Source organism: Candoia aspera, chromosome 3 (genome assembly GCF_035149785.1).
Source record: "Candoia aspera isolate rCanAsp1 chromosome 3, rCanAsp1.hap2, whole genome shotgun sequence".
NCBI classification, from domain to species: domain Eukaryota; kingdom Metazoa; phylum Chordata; class Lepidosauria; order Squamata; family Boidae; genus Candoia; species Candoia aspera.
In genome coordinates, this window is record NC_086155.1 from 115134335 (window position 1) to 115155739 (window position 21405).

General features: G+C 43.1%; 1 protein-coding gene across 2 annotated transcripts in view; it reads left to right on the plus strand.

Moving 5' to 3' along the window:
• The window catches only part of SORCS2 (sortilin related VPS10 domain containing receptor 2), a 125801-nt gene that overhangs the window by 11548 nt on the left and 92848 nt on the right, over positions 1 to 21405 (plus strand). The gene's annotated exons all lie outside the window — the stretch shown is intronic.

A 21405-nucleotide genomic window follows, 5' to 3' on the forward strand; every position in this document is an offset into this window, starting at 1 on the left:
GCGGCGCAGAGGCACCCCAGGACGAGGGGTGGCGGTGACAGCGGAACCCGGCCCAAGGAGCCCACCCGACGATCGGAGGCACACCGGGACGAGAGACGGGGCGGAGACCCAGCGGACGGCGGCGACTACAGCGGAACCTGACCCCAGGAGGCCACCCACCGATCAGAGGCGCGCCCGGACGTGAGACGGCGGGACAACCTCGGTGGCGGCGGCGCCCGGTCCCAGGAACCCACCCCACGACGGGAGACGCGCCAGGCTGAGAGGCGGAGGGACGACCCGGCAGGCGGCGACGGCGGAGCCTGGATCCAGGAGCCCGACCGAGGGAGGACACCCCGCCCTCCCCCCCAAGCGACGGGACGACGACCTTGCGAGGAGACCCAGAGAGAGGCACCAATGCCGCAAGAGAACTGGAGACAACCCGACCCGCAGCAGCTCCCGCAGAGCCCGAGGCACGAAGTAGAGGGCGCCAGGAGCCAGACCAGGACACCTGCCAAGGACTTTGGCATAAAGTTTGACGGGGACCCCTCTAAACTCTCCTTTTTTCTGACCAATGCGAGGTACTACCTCGAAGAATGGGGTCCCTGCTTCAGAACTGAACGGGGCAAAATCAATGCCCTGGCCATAAAACTAAAAGGGCGGGCTGCCGATTGGTACGTCCAATTGTGCCAATCAGGTGCCCGGGCGCTGCAGGACAGCACAGAATTCCTGCAGGCGCTGGAACGGCACTTCAGGGACCCCCTGGAGCAAGAAAAGGCGAAAAGGGCGCTAGAGACACTCAGACAAAGCCCGCGCTCCGTGGCAGAGTATGCCATGGAGTTCCAAGCCCTAGCCGGGAAAGTGGACACTTGGTCTCAATCGACGCTGATTGAGAAGTTCAAACACGGCCTCAACTTAAACATCCTCCGGTGGGCACTCGGCTGCGACAACCCCAGCTCCCTCACGGGTTGGATCCAGCTGGCAGCAGAAGCGGAGAACGCTCACGACATGTTCCGCCACGCAAGGAGGGAAACGCAGCAGATGGAGACAGCGAGATCCCCACGCACCAGCGCAAGGCAGGTGAGGGCGAGACCCCAACCCTGGAAGGAGGAACGGGACAGACGCTTCGCAAAAGGTCAATGCTTCATGTGCGGCAGGGAAGATCACAAAGCAGCCGCATGCCCCAAAACGACACCCAGAGAGAGCCCGAGGAAGGCACAAACAGCACCAACCCCAGCGCCAAGAAAGCGACCAGCGGCGAAGGGGGAGTACCGATGCAGACACGTCCCCTACAGTTCAGAGGAGGAGGAAAGCAACCCCGATGAGCCGACGGAAAACGACAACCACCTGGCTTAAGGGGCACCAAAGGACAGGTGGAGGACACTGACAGGCACTACGACAAAGGGGTGAGTGAGGAATGCCCCACCCTCTACGTCCGCGTTACCCTCACCCATCGAAATAAAACCGAAAAGGTCTGGGCACTCATTGATTCGGGTTGCTCCAAAAGCCTGATGCACCCTGACCTGGCAGCCGCACTCAACCTCCGCTGCTATCCATTTCAGCACCACCTGGTGTTCTTGCAGCTCGATGGATCTGCAGCGGGAGGGGGCCCGGTCACCCAATACACCGGAGAAACCACGCTACGGCTCGGCAGCCACGAGGAAAAATTGGCTTTCATCGTGGCACCGGTGGGGCAACCCCGACTCATACTGGGGATCCCATGGCTCGTGCAGCAAAACCCAGTCATCAGCTGGAGAACCAGAGAGATTAAGTTTGCTGACGGGCGTTACCAAGCACCTTCAGGGAACAGGGTTCCCCGAGCAGCCATGAGGGGGGTGACGACGACTGCGGAACACAGAGAGACAGCACTGCCAGAGGGACTGCCAACCAAATACGGGGATTTCGTCGACGTTTTCGGTGAGAAAGAGGTGGACAAACTCCCCCCCCACAGAAAGACGGACTGCACCATTGAACTGGTCCCGGGGGTACCCCTACCCAAACCAAAAATATATGCTATGACCCAGCGAGAGCTAGCAGCATTAAGGGACTTCATAGATAAAAACTTGGCGAGAGGTTTTATCGAGCCAGCAAACTCTCCAGTGGGAGCGCCAGTCCTCTTTCGCGAGAAAAAGGACGGGTCATTGCGGCTCTGTACAGACTACCGCGGATTAAACGCAGCAAGCATTTCAAATAAATACCCCTTACCCTTAATAAAGGACATTTTGTCCCACCTGGTAAAGGGTAAGGTATTCTCCAAACTGGACATAAGGGAAGCCTACTACTGCATACGGATACAGGAGGGGGATGAGTGGAAGACTGCTTTCAACTGCCCATTGGGGGCGTTTCAATATAAAGTACTCCCATTCGGACTGGCAGGAGCACCGGGGGTATTCATGCAGTTAATTAATGAGGTCCTGCGTGACCACCTTTTTAAGGGGGTTTTGGTTTACCTGGATGATGTATTGATCTACACAGAAACAGAACGTGAGCACGAACGCTTGGTAAAAGACGTGCTCAAGAAACTTCGCAAGGCAGAGCTGTTCGTTAAGCTCTCCAAGTGCGAGTTTCACAAAAAAATTGACTACCTAGGGTATAGGATTTCAGCTAAAGGGATAGAAATGGACCCCAGCAAGGTCCAAGCCATCCTGGCGTGGGAACGCCCACGCACGAGGAGACAACTGCAAAGCCTCCTTGGATTCACTAATTTCTACAGGGGGTTCACGCCCAGGCTGGCAGAGACTATTTTGCCCCTAACTAACCTGCTAAAGACTAAGGGCTTGGGGGACACACGCAAATCGAGAAACCTGGCGGCGCTACTGAATTGGACAGCTGACTGTCAAACGGCATTCGAGAGACTGAAAACCCTCTTCACAGCTGAGCCAGTGCTACAACACCCCGACCCCACCAAGCCTTTTGTGGTGCAGGCAGATGCCTCCGACTTTTCCATCGGAGCCATCCTGCTCCAAAAGGACTCCGACAACCACCTAAAGCCCTGCGCCTACCTTTCCCGCAAATTCTCCGAAACGGAGCGGAGATGGCACGTATGGGAAAAGGAGGCGTTTGCAGTAAAGACAGCCTTGGAAACATGGCGGCACCTGCTGGAGGGGGCCTCCTGCCCCTTCGAGGTCTGGACGGACCACAAGAACCTGGAGGCACTCAGCACGCCAAAACGGCTCAGCCCGAAGCAGGTGCGATGGGCTCAGTTTTTCAGCCGGTTCAATTTCACGCTGAAATTCATACCGGGCAAGAAAAACTTCTTGGCAGACGCCCTTTCCCGACGACCACAGGACGACACGCAAGCCTCCGACATCGTAGGGACAGTATGGACCGAGAAACAGCTCGGCTGCCCAGCTGTCACACGTAGCCAGTCAAAGAATCAGCGCACGCCAGCACGAACGGCGGGGAGCGATCGGAGCCGGCGCTCAATTTCACCGAACTGGCAACAAAGACTCACACAAGCACTACAGCAAGATACATGGTTGCAAAATAACCAACAACATGTATCTTTCAAAGACAACATCGCCTGGAAAGAGAAAGCCTTGTACGTGCCCGAATCACTGCGGGGGGAGATCTTACATAGAGCGCACGATGACAAATCTGCAGGGCATTTTGGGTTTGTAAAAACCCTCCACCTAATGAGGAGGCAATTTTGGTGGCCAAACCTCAGAAAGGACGTAAAAGACTACGTGGCCAACTGCCCCATATGTGCCACCACCAAACGGAAAGGAGGGAAACCCCACGGGCTGCTACAGCCGGTAGCCAGCCCCTCCCGTCCATGGGAAGAAATCTCCATGGATTTCATTGTGGACCTCCCACCCAGTCAAAGAAAAACTGTGATATGGGTGGTAAAAGACTATTTCTCGAAACAGGCACACTTCATCCCGTGCGCAACTATCCCCTCCGCACAACAGCTGGCACGTTTGTTCCTAACACACATATACAGGATCCACGGCGCCCCCTACAGGTTGGTGACCGACAGAGGAACACAATTCACATCAAAGTTTTGGCGGGAATTTTTAAAACTAATCGGAACCAAACAAGCATTGTCTACTGCGTGGCATCCACACACGGACGGATCCACAGAGATCCTAAACTCAACACTTGAGCAGTTTCTGAGGGCATTCATAAATTATCAACAGGACAACTGGGTAGACCTACTACCTTTTGCAGAGGTGGCTTATAATAACGCGGTACACCAGAGCACTGGCCACACCCCATTTAAGGTGGTCTACGGAAGGGACTTTGTACCGATACCAGAATTACCGCAACCTGAAACCCTGCCCTGCTCACCAGACGATTGGGCGGCACAGCTGGCAACAACCTGGCCAATCATCCAAACGGCCCTAGCAGACGCACAAACAACGTACAAAAAATATGCAGACAACCACAGGGCGGAGGCACTGAACTACAAAGTGGGAGATAGGGTCTACCTCTCCACTAAGTTCATAAAGACCTCGCAACCCTCAAAGAAATTGGCACCGAAATTCATTGGACCTTTTAAAATCATACAGGTAATCAACCCAGTTACTTTCAAACTGGAACTGCCTTACAATTTGAGACGGGTCCACCCAGTGTTTCACTGTGCACTACTGAAGCCAATGAGCACATCCAAATGGCATACGGAAGAACCTCCACCCCCACCCATAATGATAGACAACCAACAACATTTTGAAGTAAAAGAAATACTGGACTCCAGAAAACAAAGAGGAACACTACAATACCTCGTGAAATGGAAACATTTCTCACACCCAGAGTGGGTTCAGGCACGACACGTCATGGCTAGACAACTAACAAGACAGTACCATGAGGCATACCCGGAGAAACCAGCACCATAAGAACATCTTTGGGGGGGCAGCATGTCATGACCTCGTTGCAAGGCACAAAGAGCCTCACAACGTGGATCATGATCATTAAGGAAAAGGGGAAGGAGATAATCAAACCAGGGATTAACACAAGCACCCAAAGGCACCCACACCCATGGACCCATAAGCAACTGAAAGGAGAGACGTCAGAGGAAGGAAGATAAGAAGCACATGGTGCCCCGGAGGACACAATCATCGCAGGGAGACAAAGAAGACACCGGGGAAAACGCCCAGGCAGCCATCAAGGGTCCCATCAAGAGGGATCAAGGCATTGAGGGGTGGGGAAGCCCGGGGCAATACAGGAGGGTATAAAAGGGGCACCCTCACACTACCTACCCCGTTCCCGTTTTTCGTTCTGTCAGCTATCATTCCAATAAACCAGAAATCCTTAATACCCATTAAGTGAGTCTGTGTCTTATTGCGAAGCGAGGCTGGCCCTGACAGCAGAAATAAGCAGAGACAGGCAGTCCCTCAAATAACCAGGTCATATGCTATGAAGGGTTTATAGGTGATAATCAGCACCTTGAATTGCACCCAGAAGCCAACTGATAATCTATGCAGCTCATGGAGCAGTGGGGTCACACGGACATAACAAGGCATATCAACACTGCCCACACTGCTGCATTCTTAACCAGCAATAGCTTCCAAGTAGTCTTCAAGGGCAACCCCATGTAGTGCACATTACATTAATCCATTTGTGAGATGACTAAAGCATGAATAACTATCTAAAGGGCCTCTTGGTCAACAAACTGGTACAGGTACAACTGGTGCACTAGGTGTACTTGTGCAAAGTCCATCTTGGCCACAGCTGCCACCTGCTCTTTCAGCAGGAGCTGTGAGTCCAATATGACCACCAAGTTGAGCACCAGTCTTGAGTGGTGCAACCTTATCCAAGTCCAACCTTATCCAAGAACAAAGATGGAAGATTCCCAGGCTTGTCAGGATTGAGCCTGAGTCTTCTTCCCCTTCCAGACCCTGACACTCCAGATAGCAGGTCAGTATGTTGATAGCTTCATGTGCAGAGCCTAAGGATGAGATATACAGTTGGGTATCATCACATACTGATGATACTGGACCCCAAACTGAGGAATGACCTCACCCAGAGGTGTCATGTAGATGTTAAACAAGGGGGTAAGAACATCTATGCCTCAGTCACTCCACAAGTAAGGGACTGCAGGCTCACTCTCTCTCCTCCTGTCAACACCAAGTGGGACCAACTGCTGAGGAAGGGGGCAAACCCACTGCAGCACAGTTCCCCCCCATTCCAACTCCCACAGCTGATGATATCAAAAGATACTGAGAGATCAGAGAACACAAATATGGATTCTCCACCCCTGTAACCGTTGTGTATGAGATAGGCGGCAGAGAAATTTGACAAATAAAATAATCAAGCATGGCCAGTGCTGTCTCTGTATTGTACCCTGGCTTGAAGCCTGACTGAAATGGATAGTCCGGATAGTCCACTTCCACCAAAACCCTCTGCAACTACTGTCCAACCACCTTCTCAACAACCTTCCCCACAAATAGAGGGTTGGAAACTGGACAGTAGTTGTCCAGCATGGAAACATCACTGCTTCCTTAAAGGCCGAGGGGACCACTCTCTCCCTCAAAGAGGTTGTTAGCATCACACGCACTCACCCACAAGTCGCCTCCCTGGCCACCTCAACAACCCAGAAGGTTGTTGGATCTAACAAACAAGTGGCTGAATTTATAGCTCGAAGGACCTTGTCCACTGTAGCAGGAGTCACAGAATCAAACTGGTTCCAGATAACATTGTGAGACTATACCCCAGACAACTCTCATGTATTGTAAGCCACCCAGAGTTGTGTTTGAGATGGGTGGTGGAAAAATGTGCTCAATTAAAAACAAACAAACAAACAAACTCGAGTCCAACTCTGAGCAAATCTGAGTGACTTTATCTGCCAGGTAGCATGAATACTCCTCACTGCAACCCTGTAGGTGTTCCTGGGACTCATCCCTCTGCAGCAAGGAATGGGTAGCCCTTAAGAGGGCTGCAAGGCAGCTATCAGTGGATGCAATAAAGGCAGACAAATAACTTGCTTGCATACATTGCCTGCCCATTGCAGATGGGAGAAACTGTTTCTTCTCTCACTAAAGTTACAAAGTTTAGTGTGACCATTGCTACAGGTTTATCTGGTGACTTTTTCCCCTTTTCACAAACCAGCTGGCTTATTGTCCAGATTTCTTCTACCCATTGATTAAACTTGTAATATCTGAATTCCATTGAACATAGCATTGTTTTGTCCCCTTTTTTCTCTGGCCCTATCATCTCTCCAGAAAGCATTCTCCATATCTTGGAATTTTATACTATCTTTTTCACCCTGATCATATTGTTTCCTATGGAGCACACAGAGCCCTTCCTTAGAATTTTTCATTACAGTGGGCAAATCTTGGGATGGAGTATAAATGGGTAGAAATTAACTTTCTATTGTGACTTGCTATTAGATTTTCTCAGCAAAGAATTATTCGGATATATGTTGTTGAGTAGAAAACAGCCTTCACCTGTAGGTCTTCAGTTAAAGCAATATGTATAGGCTTCTTTTTCAGCAACATATGTACTTGTGTAGGTGGTAGCCTATATCCAAGAGCAGTTATATATAAAATAAGAAAGATAGTAATGCAATAATTCCGACATACAGAATCTTCTTAATGAGCTATATCTCATAAGGAAAACTGTCAAACAAAAATTGAGTCAGTCAGTTTTAGTGGGTAACTAAAATAACAAAGAGCCAGTTTGGTGTAGTGGTTTAAGGCATCAGGCTAAAACCCAGGAGACCGTGAGTTCTAGTCCCGCTTTAGGCACAAAGCCAGCTGGGTGACCTTGGGCCAGTCACTCTCTCTCAGCCCTAGGAAGCAGGCAATGGCAAACCACTTCCAAAAACCTTGCCAAGAAAACTGCAGGGAGTAGTCCAAGCAATTACCAGGAGTCAAGACTGACTTGAAGACATCAGAAATAAATAACCAACCAACCAACCAACATATGGAATGCATTACTTATATCTTATTTGCTCTAACATTTTTGCACAGCTGAAAGAACATTGCAGACCTTGGAAGGGCTGAGAAAAATAAACAACAGCAAAAAGTTTTATTTCTTCATTTTTTTTGCCTTCCTTTTTTTAAATTGGAAAAATGAAAAATGTAAAATATTTTGTTTTAGAAAATAAATAAATGTTTCAGACAAGGTATTCTTATATTGGAACTCTTTATTCAACCTAAGCTTTGTCCCTAAAACAATGCAGTAGAAAGGATAATGACAACATTTAAGCTGAGGACAAAAGCAATTTTTGCAACATCTCTTTGGCACAAGAGAAGAAAGAGGATTCAGTGTGTCCTGTGCTTGTGGGTGCCCTTATTTACTTTTGTCAATATTGATAAATATTGCTGTGCTCTTGCTTAGCCTGACTAGGTCTCAAAGGACTGGGAGAATAATAGTGGGTAACAGTTCATTCATTCCTGCAGAAATTAGATTAGAAGCTGATTGTCTAGTTGCTCATGAGGACTCGGCAGATTTGATTTTGCAGAATTACAAATAACAGTGAAGTGGAAAGCAAGCATTATACTTTAGTGAAATATGTAAGCTCTATATTCCATTTTTAAACTCAACTTTAGTTACTAAAATAGTACATTTTAATAAGCTTTGTATATTTCAGTTGAATTCTTAGTAATCTGTTATTTTGTGCAAAATTATCCATCTAATCATATTTCTAAATTTATAACCCAAACACGGTAATTTTATTAGGAAACCAAGTTACAGATCACAACACTGATGTTCCAAAGTGACTGGGGAGATTTCTTCATGTCCTGCTCAATTTGTCCTGCCCCCCAGAGATAAGGACGGCTTCGTCTCTCCTGGGGTTCTGGAAAGCTTTGAAAATCTGGCTTTGATCCCAGGCCTGGGATTGATGTTTGTTATTTGTTTAATGGCCTCTGTTTTGTTTTGTGGATTTTATTATGAGAACATTTTAGTTTGGGCTGCCTGTTGATTTAATATCTTTAGCTATTTTCATGTCTTTTTCAGTTTTGTGTACTGCCCAGAGTCTACTGGAGTTGGGTGACCCATAAATTTAAATTAATCAGTTAATTAAAATTTCTGGGGATTGTATAGATATTTCCATATAGTTTTCTTACCAAGAAGCTGGAAGAGGTTTGACATTGCCTTCTTCTTGAATGTTTGACTTCCCATTCTAGCCTCGAGCCCTGAACTTTCCAGGTCATCTCCAAGTACTAACTAGATCCAGCCCTGTAATGGGACTTTAAAGTTACCTCCCCCCCACCATTTTCTTCCCTCCTTTAAAATAAAAACCCTTCAAATTTTCATGAAACTTTACATTTGTAGCTTGTCTGTCTACCTTGAGATCCAGGTGATTCTCTTTTTGATGATGTTGAATGATGACATTTATCCATATGCTATTGAAATTCCAGTTCCATTATCTTAGCTTTTTGAAAGTTTAGACCAATTGCAGAAATATTGAAATAAATGAAACATGAAAACATAAAGACTTGACTGAGTATTTACCTTTTTTCTGTTTTCTGTTGATTTGTTATCTTTTTTTAATGGAGATGTAATATCCAACATTTGGTTTGTATTTATCATAGTTCTCTTTCTCAATGGAAAATTTAGTCCTGTGGAATACTGCTGCTGTCTTTGAAGATCCTTCCAATACTACAGTAAATTCAGAAGGCTAGATTCACACAATATACTATCACAAAATATAGACTAACAAGACAATAAGATAAAATGTTAATTTCTTCTTTAGTGTATTGTGTGAGCACAGCCAGTGATTTGCAATCATTGTTTACACTTTACTGTGTCATATTTACTTGGTCAAACGTTTATTCAAGAAACCATTGTTAAACAAAATATGTTATGTGAATACAAATAAAATTTGGCAATTGTTATCTGGAACTGATCTCAGAAAATATGTAATACCCATTGTGAAGCTGTGCCACCTTGCAGTGTTCTACTGTATCTGGAGCAAACTTTTGGTTTCGACCTCCAAGACCAAAGTTAGTTGGGCCAGATTCTTCTCTTCTGTTGCCTTTCATATAGAATAACATTTTTCATGGAAGCCTTCCTATCTTCTGAAAGTGAGTTGGGAAAGCTTTTTCATGACAGCTCCTATTCACGTGTCAGAGAGGTCTGCTATATACTTTTTAGACATGATGTTTTAGGAAGTTAATTACTGAAGATCTTGCTTAGTTTGGCTTTATTTGTTCTGAATAATTAAACCCTAGTTCTGTTATTATTTTAATATATGTTTTAAAATTATTTGTAGAGAATCTTATATCCTTTGCACTATGTGGTAAGATGAAAGTGGAAATTAATTCATGAAGTACATCTGGGGTTGTTTCAGATTTCATTCTGTATACTAGTGGGTTCAGATGTGTAATAGTAACAGTGCTTTGTTGTGTATGCCTTGCCATCCCATGTTTCCTATTTTGCAGTTGGGAGTTTCAAGCGCCTTTGCTATTTTCTGTATTCAAAAATAAAACAGAGTTGAGCAAGAAGAGCAAAGGAGGAAAGCATAATGTGATTCAAACTGCACAGGAAGAAATTAAATCTCAGCTGCTTTGAAAGATGGATGCTTCTCGGCAGGAAATGAAAGAGGCATTACTTGTAAGAATAGAAAATTGAGATGGGTTGCTAGGAAACTAATAAATTAATTGAAAGATAGGTTCAGAGGGAAAATTGAAGAGTTGAAACCTATTGTTACTGTCACATTCATTCCTATTTTTGGGCAAACCCTTTACTGCAGCCAACCAAAGGTTACAAAAGAATATTCAAGTTTTTGAATTCTCCTGAACTCTTCATCATGGAAGATGGAAAAACAAAAGCTGGGAGAAAAATGGATGTTTCAGTGATGAGATCTGTAGTTCAGAATAGGAAAATGGAAGCTGTGGATTGAATGTATAGGTAATGATGCCGCGACCTGAAAACAGGGAGGCTGGAGTGGCTGTTGTTATGTGCGGGGCTCTGATAGCTTTCAGAGGCACTGGCCCATCCATAACAGGAGGTGAGACCGTGTTAGGTTGGGTTTTAAGGTTCAGTGGGGATTGCTTGTTTTACCAGCCTCCCTGTTGCACAGCAACTTCCCTGCAAAGCCACTTAAGCTGTTGCTGGGCTGGCGGTGGACTTTACTATGATATTGGTTTTGGGAGACTTAATTTTGCCTCCATTCAGTGCAGAATCTAATGTTCATGGCCCTCAGGCGGTCATGGACCTGACCCGGGTTATTGAGGGCCCAACACTTGTTGCTAGTCACATGTTAGATCTGGGTTTTGTCTCAGGGCAGCTGCAGTGTGATCTGGTGATGGAGGACTTTAATATCTATCCTGTGTTGTAGTCAGGTCATGTTCTGATTTCTTTGGAGCTTTCTAGTGCTGCTTAGACACACATGCACACATGCACCATAAGGAGAATAGACTAATCAATAGATGTGCCTTAGAGGGTTGATGGATCCAGGTGGTTTTCAGATAGTGCTTGGGGAGTTCCCTAAGGCTCTGAAATGACAGTACCCTTTGATAGAATTGTACTTGAACAGCCTCTCTCTGTTTGCCAATCCTGGAGGCTCCCTGGTTCTCTGAGGAGCTGTGGGAGATGGTGGCAGAATAAACCTTTTCAGTGCTGTTGGAAGAAGGTAAAGTGTGAGTCTGACCAAATACATGTTCAAGCCTATGCTAAGACCTACAGTGTATGATAACAGTAGCAAAACACGCTTTTTTTTTTAACCTCCTCTCAAATCCAGATATTGCTGACTGGTGGTGCTTTTAGACTTACTTGGACCTTTTTAGGGAAAAAGGGGCATGAAGAACATCTTAAGGACCACTGTGATGGTATTCCAGGCATCAACACTTAGATCCATTCTGAGATGGACTTTGACTAGTCAGGTCCTACTGAGTGTCATGTTCACCGTTCCAATGTTCCTGGTACATCGTAACGTTTTGCATGTCATTTGCCTGATACGTGTGTGATCTCAGGAGGGAGGAGGACTCCTCTTCGGGGAGTTGTTATCTCTTGGCTGCTGGGTTGGAATGTGTTTGGGTTATCTCATGTGTTCAAGGTTGCTTTCCCAGGATGTGTGGAAAACGGTGAACAGCACCTGGGAGGGGGGTGGTTGCTATGGCTGGGCGAGGGGAGGGATTACGTTGGGAGCCGAGGGTTTTTAGTTTGTATTTGGCGCGCTTTTTGTTATTCTCAGCTTTCTCTGTATTTGCATACTATTCTTCCAATAAATCAGATATCATTAAGTATCTGCTTGTGAGTCTGAGTATATCAGGATAGGCAATCATTACACTGAGTTGGCTGGGGCAGGGTCTTGCCCTGTAATTTGAGCAGAGTTTGAGCCTCAATAAATTGAACAGGATTCCTGGGGCTGTTAGTGTGGTTGTCTGTGTATTAGAACAATGTCTGCCTGGTTGATTAAAGTTGCTTGGGAAGTAACATGCAGCTGGTGAGCTGTGGCCAGGAGGGCATTTGTATAGCTCCATCCTGTGTGACAATTACATACTTTCCTGGATCAGGAGGCCTTACTCATGGTCACTCATACCTTAGTCATTTTGTGGTTGACTTATTGCAACACACCTATCTGGGTCTGCCCTTGAAGATCACTTGGAAGCTATAGCTGATCAAGAATGCAGTCGCATAAGTAGCAATGGGCACACTTCCATTCACTCAGGAAACACCTCTGCTCCATGAGTTGCACTAGTTGCCATTAGGCTTCTGGGAGGAATTCAAGGTGCTGGTCATGATCTATAAAGGTCTTCACAACTCAGGGCCTGTGTGTATGCCTTTCTGCAGTTATGTCTGCTCATCCTATAGCTATAATAGAGTGGGCATACTCAGGGTCCCATTGTTAACATTATACCATCTTGTAGGACATTGGAAATACCTCTTTTTGATGGCTGCACCTGCCCTGTGGGATAATATCCTTACCCAAATCCACCCAGCCCTGACCCTGTTGTTTAGGAAAGACTGTAAAACATGGTTTTTCCATCATGCCTTGGGATACGAGTGTTGTGAATTCTCACTGATACTGGGACTTTGTTCTTTGGTTCTTAGTAATATATTTTTGTTGTTGTTGTTTTCTAATTTATTGTTTTAATATGTTCCAAATCACCTAGAGTTGCTTGGACAATTGAGGTTGATGAGATGATAGATGACAGATAGATAGATGCTAGATTCATGGCAAGAGAAACATAGGGGTTCTAATGGCTTTTCATATTTTTAGGGCTGGGGGAAGCAACCATTTTCTTTATCTCTTAATACTATATAATTTTGTCCAGAAATATGGGGAAGCCCTTGAAGCATTTTTCCAATGGTTCACAGAAATCTGATAAACATATTGTTACATGAATGTTTAAAACAGGCCCCTGGAAGATATTTCTTAAGATACGTTATTAGAGCAATTCGTGGAAAATTGCAGGGCCAGTTATTGTTCAACATTCAAATCTAGAATTTCTAATTGCTTTTGGACCTCCACGCAGCCTAAAACATAAGACAATTTCAGTAGCCTCCCTCCCTCTAGTTAATTAAAAACCACAGTGTCTTGACCCACTTTCAGGAAAACTATCCACCCATTATTATGCAAAGAGGCAAATTCTAGCAGTATGTAGATAGTGTATTTTTCTCTTACAAAATCATATTTTAGAAATTTGGATTTTTTAAAAAGAGATCAGGGTGTAAATAGCATTTAAGAGGAAGCAAAGTTCTGTAAATGGCATAAAGTATCAGAAGTGGCCTAGACGAGAGCTAACAGTAGGTGAAACAGCAGTCAGGAGTTTGAAGAAAATAGGATAAAATTTCTCTTGTAATTTACATTTCCAAATTAAGCATTTTCCTTATAGCTTGCAAATGTAGTTCACATTTCCCACTACTAATATCATTTCTATGAATTCTCAAAAGAGCACAGCTAAAATTTAGCACACACTTCAGGAATATTTGGATCAGTGAATAACTTTGGTAAGCAAAACAGTCAAAAGTGAGTCTGATGCCACTTTAGAAAGAAATAAAAATTAAACAAATACAATATCTTTTACAGAATTCAGGCAAACTAAAAATGGCACTCCAAACTCCTCGGAGAACACAAAAACAAAGTGCAGCTGTAAAAAAAAGAGGTCAGAAAAGAAAGGTAAGCATAGAGATTAAGCTAATATAAATAAACTGATCCAGACATGGTGATAATTTTTTTTAATGAAAAGTAACATTCATTACATTTTAGAGGAAAGCCTAAAAGGGAAGGAAAAAGACATGGTTGGATAAAATCATCCTCGAGAGTGGTGCAAAAGAATTATAATAGTCGAATCTGCTTTTAACAGAGAAAGTATTTGGGAAATTTGCATTGTTAGTGGGCTTAGAGCAGAGACAGCAAATCTTTGGCTTGCGTAGTGTTCCCCAGCCAGCCTACAGTCTTCTCTCTTTGCTTGTCACATAACAGTTAGGCTTGATAAAAGTCTTTTTTTTAATTAATGGTAAAATTTTTGTCCATGTCTAATTGTCGCAAAGATATTTCTTCCATTGTAGTATGGATGGGTGTCTGAAAAAATGAACAAATGAAGTGTCTGCATTATTGTGTGAGAATTAACCAAAGTATGTGTCCATTATATGTGAGATTGTGAATGAGTGCATGAATGTGTGTATATCGTGTGCAGATATGTATGTGGGTGCTGTGTTATCCAACACAGTTTTTGCCTTGGCTATGTCTACTTCAACTCTAAAAATTAGTTGTGAGAGAATGTATTGAATCTTTACACCAAATGGGTACTGAAATTGCACAGTAGTTTATTTTAAATATAAAGCCGAAGAAAACATATGAAAACAACAATTTCAAAATAAATTGAAATTAACCATTTAAAGTCAGTTTGAAAAAAAATGTATGTATAAAGCCTTCATGAATCCTAAGAAGGAGGGCAGGTCTTCACTTCTGCAGGGAGAACGTTTGAGAGCCCATGGGCAACTATCGAGAAGGTTTGGTCCTGCGTCATGGACAGAGGAGCTTGCAGCATCCTCAGGCAATCTTGGTGACAGCCCTGAGGAAAGCAGATTATTATGAATCATTATTGTGAAACTGGCTTCAGAGAGGGTTATAGGATTCTGAATGCTCTGATCAGCCTGATGAGTGATCTGTATTTAGGGATCAACTGAGGGAGTGTGACCCTATTGGTTTTTCTCACTGTTGCAGCGGTTTCAATACCATTTATAATATTACCTTTCTGGACTGCCTGAAACATTTGGAAATTGCAGTGTCTTGACAGAATTCAGATGGTGCTGTTGGAGACAGATGTTTTTGGAGGAAAAAGTAGTTATGATATGATCTCTCACGTGGCTCCACTTAGTCACCAGTGCTTTTTGATCTCAACATGAAGCCACTAGGGGAGAGCAAGAGGAGATTTGGAGCTGGGTCCTATCAGTAGGCTGATGACAACCAAATCCATTTCTCAATAATATCTCTACGTAATGGTTGTCATGGTTGACTGCATTCAGGCATCCCTTGGAAGAAACTGAAAATAATAGTATACGCATTGATAACCTCCAGAGTTAACTACTACAATATGTAGGACTGCCTTTAGTGCAGAAAGTTCAGTTAGGATAGAATTATGGAACCAAGTTGGTTGGTCTCTGTGATTCAGAGACCATACTTCGTGTGTGCTGAAAACACTGCACTTGGTATATTACAAGCCGGAGCAGCTTGGTGTGGGTTACCTGAGAATGTCTTCTTCTGCACACTCTGAGGGAGGTTTCATGCATATCACAAGATCAGGGGCTAGGTCATTGTAGATAAGCATGTGGAATGAACACAGCCAGTTCAGCAGAGCAGATTGACTGAAGAGGAACTCTTTTGGACCTGAAACATGTACACAAAAAGTGAGTCACAAGAATCGAGACACAAGGGAAAAAGTAGATAAATATTTTAATTACTGTGATATTAATCTGTTTGCTGTCTTCACTTGCTGAGCCAGAAATACTTTCTGGCTTAATTACAAAAATATAGTACATGAACTTCATGTAAAAAGTGTAATTTGATCATTCATGAGATAAAAAATATGTGGGTTGGAAAAAGGATGGAGAAAATAAGCATCTCATTGTAGAGAAAATTCATATAAATCAATGGCAATACTTTAGGAATATCTTTTGTCCTCTCTACTGTCATTTTTTAAAATGGTATCTCTATCTCCCTGATCCTGCAGAAGTTAACAAGTACAAAATCAGACAACAGCCCATTAAAGGCCACAGCTAGCTCTTTCCAGAATGGAGAACCATCTATCACACAAATCTTTTCATCTTACATTGGATTCCAGTTCATGTCAGTCTTATGCCAAGGCAACATCCTGAAATATGGAACAGAAGTCCAAGCAGCACTGTACTCTTGGATACTGTCCATGGTGCTGAATTCTCTTCTCTGCTGCTTAAAATTGTTTTGACCCTGATCTCACCTGTCTTGGGCTTCAAGAAGGGACTTGACCTGACCATGCCCACTTATTTGAACTGCACAGTGTGTGCTACAGAGGGAAGCAACTAAGTTGCAATAGGTGAGGTGGTATATCGGAAACGGGCATTTTACCTGGGCCAGTTTGGTCTAGTGGTTAAGGCACCAGGCTAGAAACCAGGAGACTCTAGTCCCGCCGTAGGCACAAAAGCCTGCTGGGTGACCTTGGGCTGGTCACTCTCTCTCAATCCAACCCACCTCAAAGGGTTGTTGTTGTGGGAAAAATAGGAGGAGGAAGGAGTCTTAGGTATGTTCCCTGCCTTGAGTTACTTATAAAAATAATAAAGGCGAGATAGAAAATAAAAAATAAAAATAAAATAAATTAAGCTCCTTCAGCCACAGTTGTGGTTGCAAGTGTTTAGTCGTTCTGGTGATTTCAGCATACTGATACTTGCCTGTGCCTGATTTGCCCCGACTTTATCATTACCTAGTTGACTTTGCATGAAAAAATAGCATGTCTTTTGAATTTTAAAACAATGCTTCCTGCCAGTCTTCTCATAGTCCCCAATTCACACATCCAGATGATACATTGGAAGATACAGGAAAAAAGGGATTGTAATGCTTTCCTTGTGATTTTACAAAATGTTCTGGCCACGTTAGGAGGTGCATGATCCCCTTTGGCTTGGTGAGGCCAGGAGGTGATGTTGGAGCAATGATAGGGCAGTTGACAATACAGCCGTTGAGACTCCTGATTTGGAAAACGATGGTTCCTCAGTAGCAGCAGCTTCCTTTTACTTTTCAAGGCTGACTCAGCAGCTACCCCAACTGCTGCTGCTGCTGTTGTGAACTCAGGAAAACACTGTGTCAAAGAAATATAAAACTTCATTATGGAAAAAGAAATGAACAGCATGTAATAGGAAATTAAATTCAGATTTGAACCTTAAGAATTTCAGAAAACTCAGAGTTCTTGGATGTAAATTCAAAGAAGCAGGAGCTATTGTAGCAATCTCAGAAAGAAAGAGAGGTTGGCAGCTACAGTACTTGAAGGAGAACTAGTAGATGAGTGATCTTGCTGCTTTCCTTCTTGAGTCTGTGTCTGAAGGTCCTTCCTTTGCATTAGATTGCTGGGGTCCTTGGCTACTTGTTATTAATACCAGAGGAGCTTGGGTTAGTTTTTTTTCCATCTGCTTGACCTCAGTGGGCTTAGTGTTGGCCCAGGGCCTATGAAACTCTGGGTAATACCAAACAGTGTTTGGGAGGCCTCGAACAAGGCTTGAAATCCAGGGTTTCTCCATTCTGGTTTGTTTATGTATGTTTGTATGGAAGTGTGTGTGCATGCCTGCAGAGAGGCCTCCCTTTTGTTGGATAAAGGCATATAATTTCTCCCACTGAGGTCTAGTATTGGGATGATTACTGGCAACACTAGATATGGTGAGAGATTTCAATCTAGCCTTTGTAGGGAAACAATGGCAGATCACTGATCGACTTCAGGTGCCAGTGTCCACCTGTAGCTGTTCAAGCAGGAGCACCTCAGGAGACCAGGCCCTCTGTGGCAGCCATGGACCTGTTCCAAGCGGTCTCTACCCCATGAATGCAGAAGAGTGTACTCTAGATCTGGAACTCCATTAAGCTGGACGAGCTCTTGGTAACTCTGTTAATCATATTTTAGGCAGTCCACTGGTGCTTATCCACTGGTAGTGGACAGTTACAGTTATGTACCCTATGTTTCCTTATGGATCCAAATAGTTTCCTTGAGGATTTTCCTGCCTTCTTAGTGATACTGTCAAAACACTGGCTGATTTATGGACTATGGAAATAATAGAAGAGAATATATGTAGCTCAGGGTTGAACTGTGGAGTGCTTTCTGAGGTTGGTGCTCTCTGAGCTTGGCTGTTTGCTTTCAGATGTTTCATTACCTGACTAGGTAACATCATCAGTGCTCTTGAGAAGAATGATAGATGTGTATCCATCTCACATAGACTAAAGCTCATTTGTGGCAATATTCCATGGAGATGGGTGCAGCAAAGAATTCTTTCTTCATAGCATCTGCTGAGAATAAGCTCTGCATCTTTTCTTGCTGTGTAGCTCATTGTGATCAGTCTGAGTATTCTTTACATACAGAATTGCTTGGATCCAGCTCAACTTGGTTTCCAATGTTGAAGCAGAGTATAATGATTTAACAATGGCAACTGTTTGAGCTGTTGTTTTGAATTCTTCTCAGCTTATGGATCTCAAGGATTCAGACAAGCCTGTCCGGAATGATATGGGCTGCCACTTGCTTGTTTAATTCTTGCTTCTCCTGGCTAGTTAAATTGGTTGGAAGAGGACTGAACCCACAGTAAGAAGTAAATTAGTGCTTTTGGTCTGTCCTTCCATCCCTAAAGGAGACAGTGATGACCATTATTAAAGAAACCTTCCCTTGACCAAGAAGAGATTAGAAGCTACTGACTAGTCTCAAATTTCCATTCTTGGCTAAGGCTATAAAGATAATGATGACCTTGCAACACAGATACATGTGGCTTATATTGTTTACCTGGACCTATTTTTATTGGGTTTTCAGATGGGATAATTTAATTGGCTTTTAAAATTTTATATGATCAATTTCAGGAACAATTACGATAGCCTCTCCATCACTGACTAAAAATCAGATATCCTCAGTGTCTGCCTTTAATAGAGGTAGTGCAAGTTCCTTTCCTGGTGCTCCCTTTTCCCTCCAGAGAGAGGTTAAGGATACCAGCAACCATCCCCATAAACAAATGTGGTCCTTTTGCTTCTTGACGTCCTTGCTTTTAACCGAATGGATTCAGGATTCAATTGCATTATAAATCCTTTGCACAATTGTATCAAAATCTAAATGCAGACAAATTGAGGAAACTCTATTATGATTTCTTCTCATATCATTGAGGAATAAAATCCACCTTACGAATCTTGTTACTCAGAATAAAAAGAATATATAGAAACTAAATTTCAAGAAAGTGAAACAGAACCAGTCTTTCTTGTGCAAATCAGAGGACTGGAACTGAAATGAGAAAACCCTTTCTTGATGTGCCCTGTTCTTTATCAGCACTGGCCTAGAATGGCCATAGAAGAGTGCGCTACTTTTAAAGGATGATTAATTCAAGTTGGTATAAAGATAAAAAATCCTAAAAGAAGGATTGCAGGGACTGTAAGATTACAATCAATAGCTAATTTCTGGACAGCAAACTGAGTAGATAAAACAGGCCACCTGGACACGTTCTTTCTCGTGGTGGTGAGGTGTGCTATATTGTCATTCCAAATTTGCACTATACATCTATATTAACTCTCAGCTTCCATGCAGATTTGTACCACCTTTTGCCAACTTGTTTTGGTGAGATTTTTTGTCTTTTAGCATTATGTAAATGGTCACTATGTGCTGCACTGACTCTCACATCTGTCTACATGTACTAAGATCCCCATTGAATATATTGTATGGGCATTGTACCTTTTATGGTCTGGAATTTTTCCTGCTTCCTGTTTCCAAAAGTCCTAAAAGAATTCAAGGAGGGTGCAGGCAGACAGGTGAACTGGCTAATTATATCAGTTAGAATGCCCCTTAGTTTCTTTCAGTTACATTCAGCTGTGCATAACAACAATCAATGATTTTAGTGTTTGGGAATATATTAGGAATCTGTAGGTGTTTTGAGAGGCAATTATATAAGGTATGTTATAAATACATTTTGTTCAATTTTTTTTCTTCTTCCTGCTGGTTTAAAAATTCCTAAAAATGATCCTGAAGATGATGTGTTTTAAAGAAATTGCCTTTCTCAAGGGCTTGACTGACTGTTTATAGTTGAGCTAGGTTTGACATTTTTAAAACAACAAAGGTCATGAAATTGATACATTATAGATTTTCACAACTTTGCAATTAAAAGTGTCTTTTCATGCATTTACCCATGCTGGTGTGAGTTGCTTTAAATAAACAGCTGTCATATTGTAGTCTTCTCCAAGTTGGTAGTCTCCATATGTGCTCGGCTATAAGGCCTACAGCAACCAGCCAGCACTCAAACAAAACATGCTGTCTGGAAGTTATGTGAGTTGTAGTCTAATACATTTGTAGGAGTCTGTTAGGAAATGCAGCAATATTATATGTTGTTTTTTTAAACTGGCTGAGTTTTGAATGGATGTGATTAGTCTTTCTACCTGATCCCCAATCTTTTGGCCATTTACTATCACGGGAATTGGCATGGAGAATTTTCTAAGAAGTACTTTTCAAGGAGCCTTCGAGCCAAAATGCACGTGTGTCTCCCCTAAAATGCTATAGTACCACATTCAGATCTGCATCAAATATATGGCACCTGTTCAGCTACCTAATAGGTGTTGTGATGTGTAAGGGTATGCAAACAAGATTTCCTGTTTAACCCAATCTGTCTTTTCCTCTCCATTGCTTTGCTGAGAGCAGGACTTATCATAATGTGTGTTTCCATTGTGTTGCAATCCATTTTATTTTGAAAACACAGTGGTAGAGCAGATACAGTTTGAAGGGTACCTCATATATCAGAAGAATGATTCTTAGTCCCCTCAGATTTCTCAGTAATTCTCTTTTCTGTTTATAAGGTTGTGAAAAGAATAACATAATAAACTTCTGCTCTAAGCTTTCATGAAAGCATTTCAACTGCTATTACAAATTGCCTTTTGCTGTACAGTGTTGTTACAAATATATTTCTTGATTAATTGTATCTATATTGTCAAAGAAAAAATAATTAAAATTCTCTAAACCCTGTGTGAATTAAAACAGTGAATTAAAGAGTATATTTCAGTATTACTTTAGGATTAGTGAAAATGTATTCTGCAAACTGAAAGCTGTTAAAAAGAAGAGGAGAAATGTAATCACAAGTTGCATTTGGCTCCCATTCTCTCTGCTTTTAGGAAATCTGCAAAGCACATCTTTCTAACCAACTCTCTAACGATCAACTATTTTATTTTTTGTTGTACTCTTTGTAGAGTTGTATTTTTTGTTTCTTTGTATGTTTTAAATTATCAGTCCCTTTAACTGTTCATTTTGAAGGTAGGATTTAAATTAAAATGTTTTGTGTGGTAGCTAGATTTAAAGTCTTTTTAGGGTTTTCTCTTTTATACTTGTGCTTGACAAATTTTATTCTTTG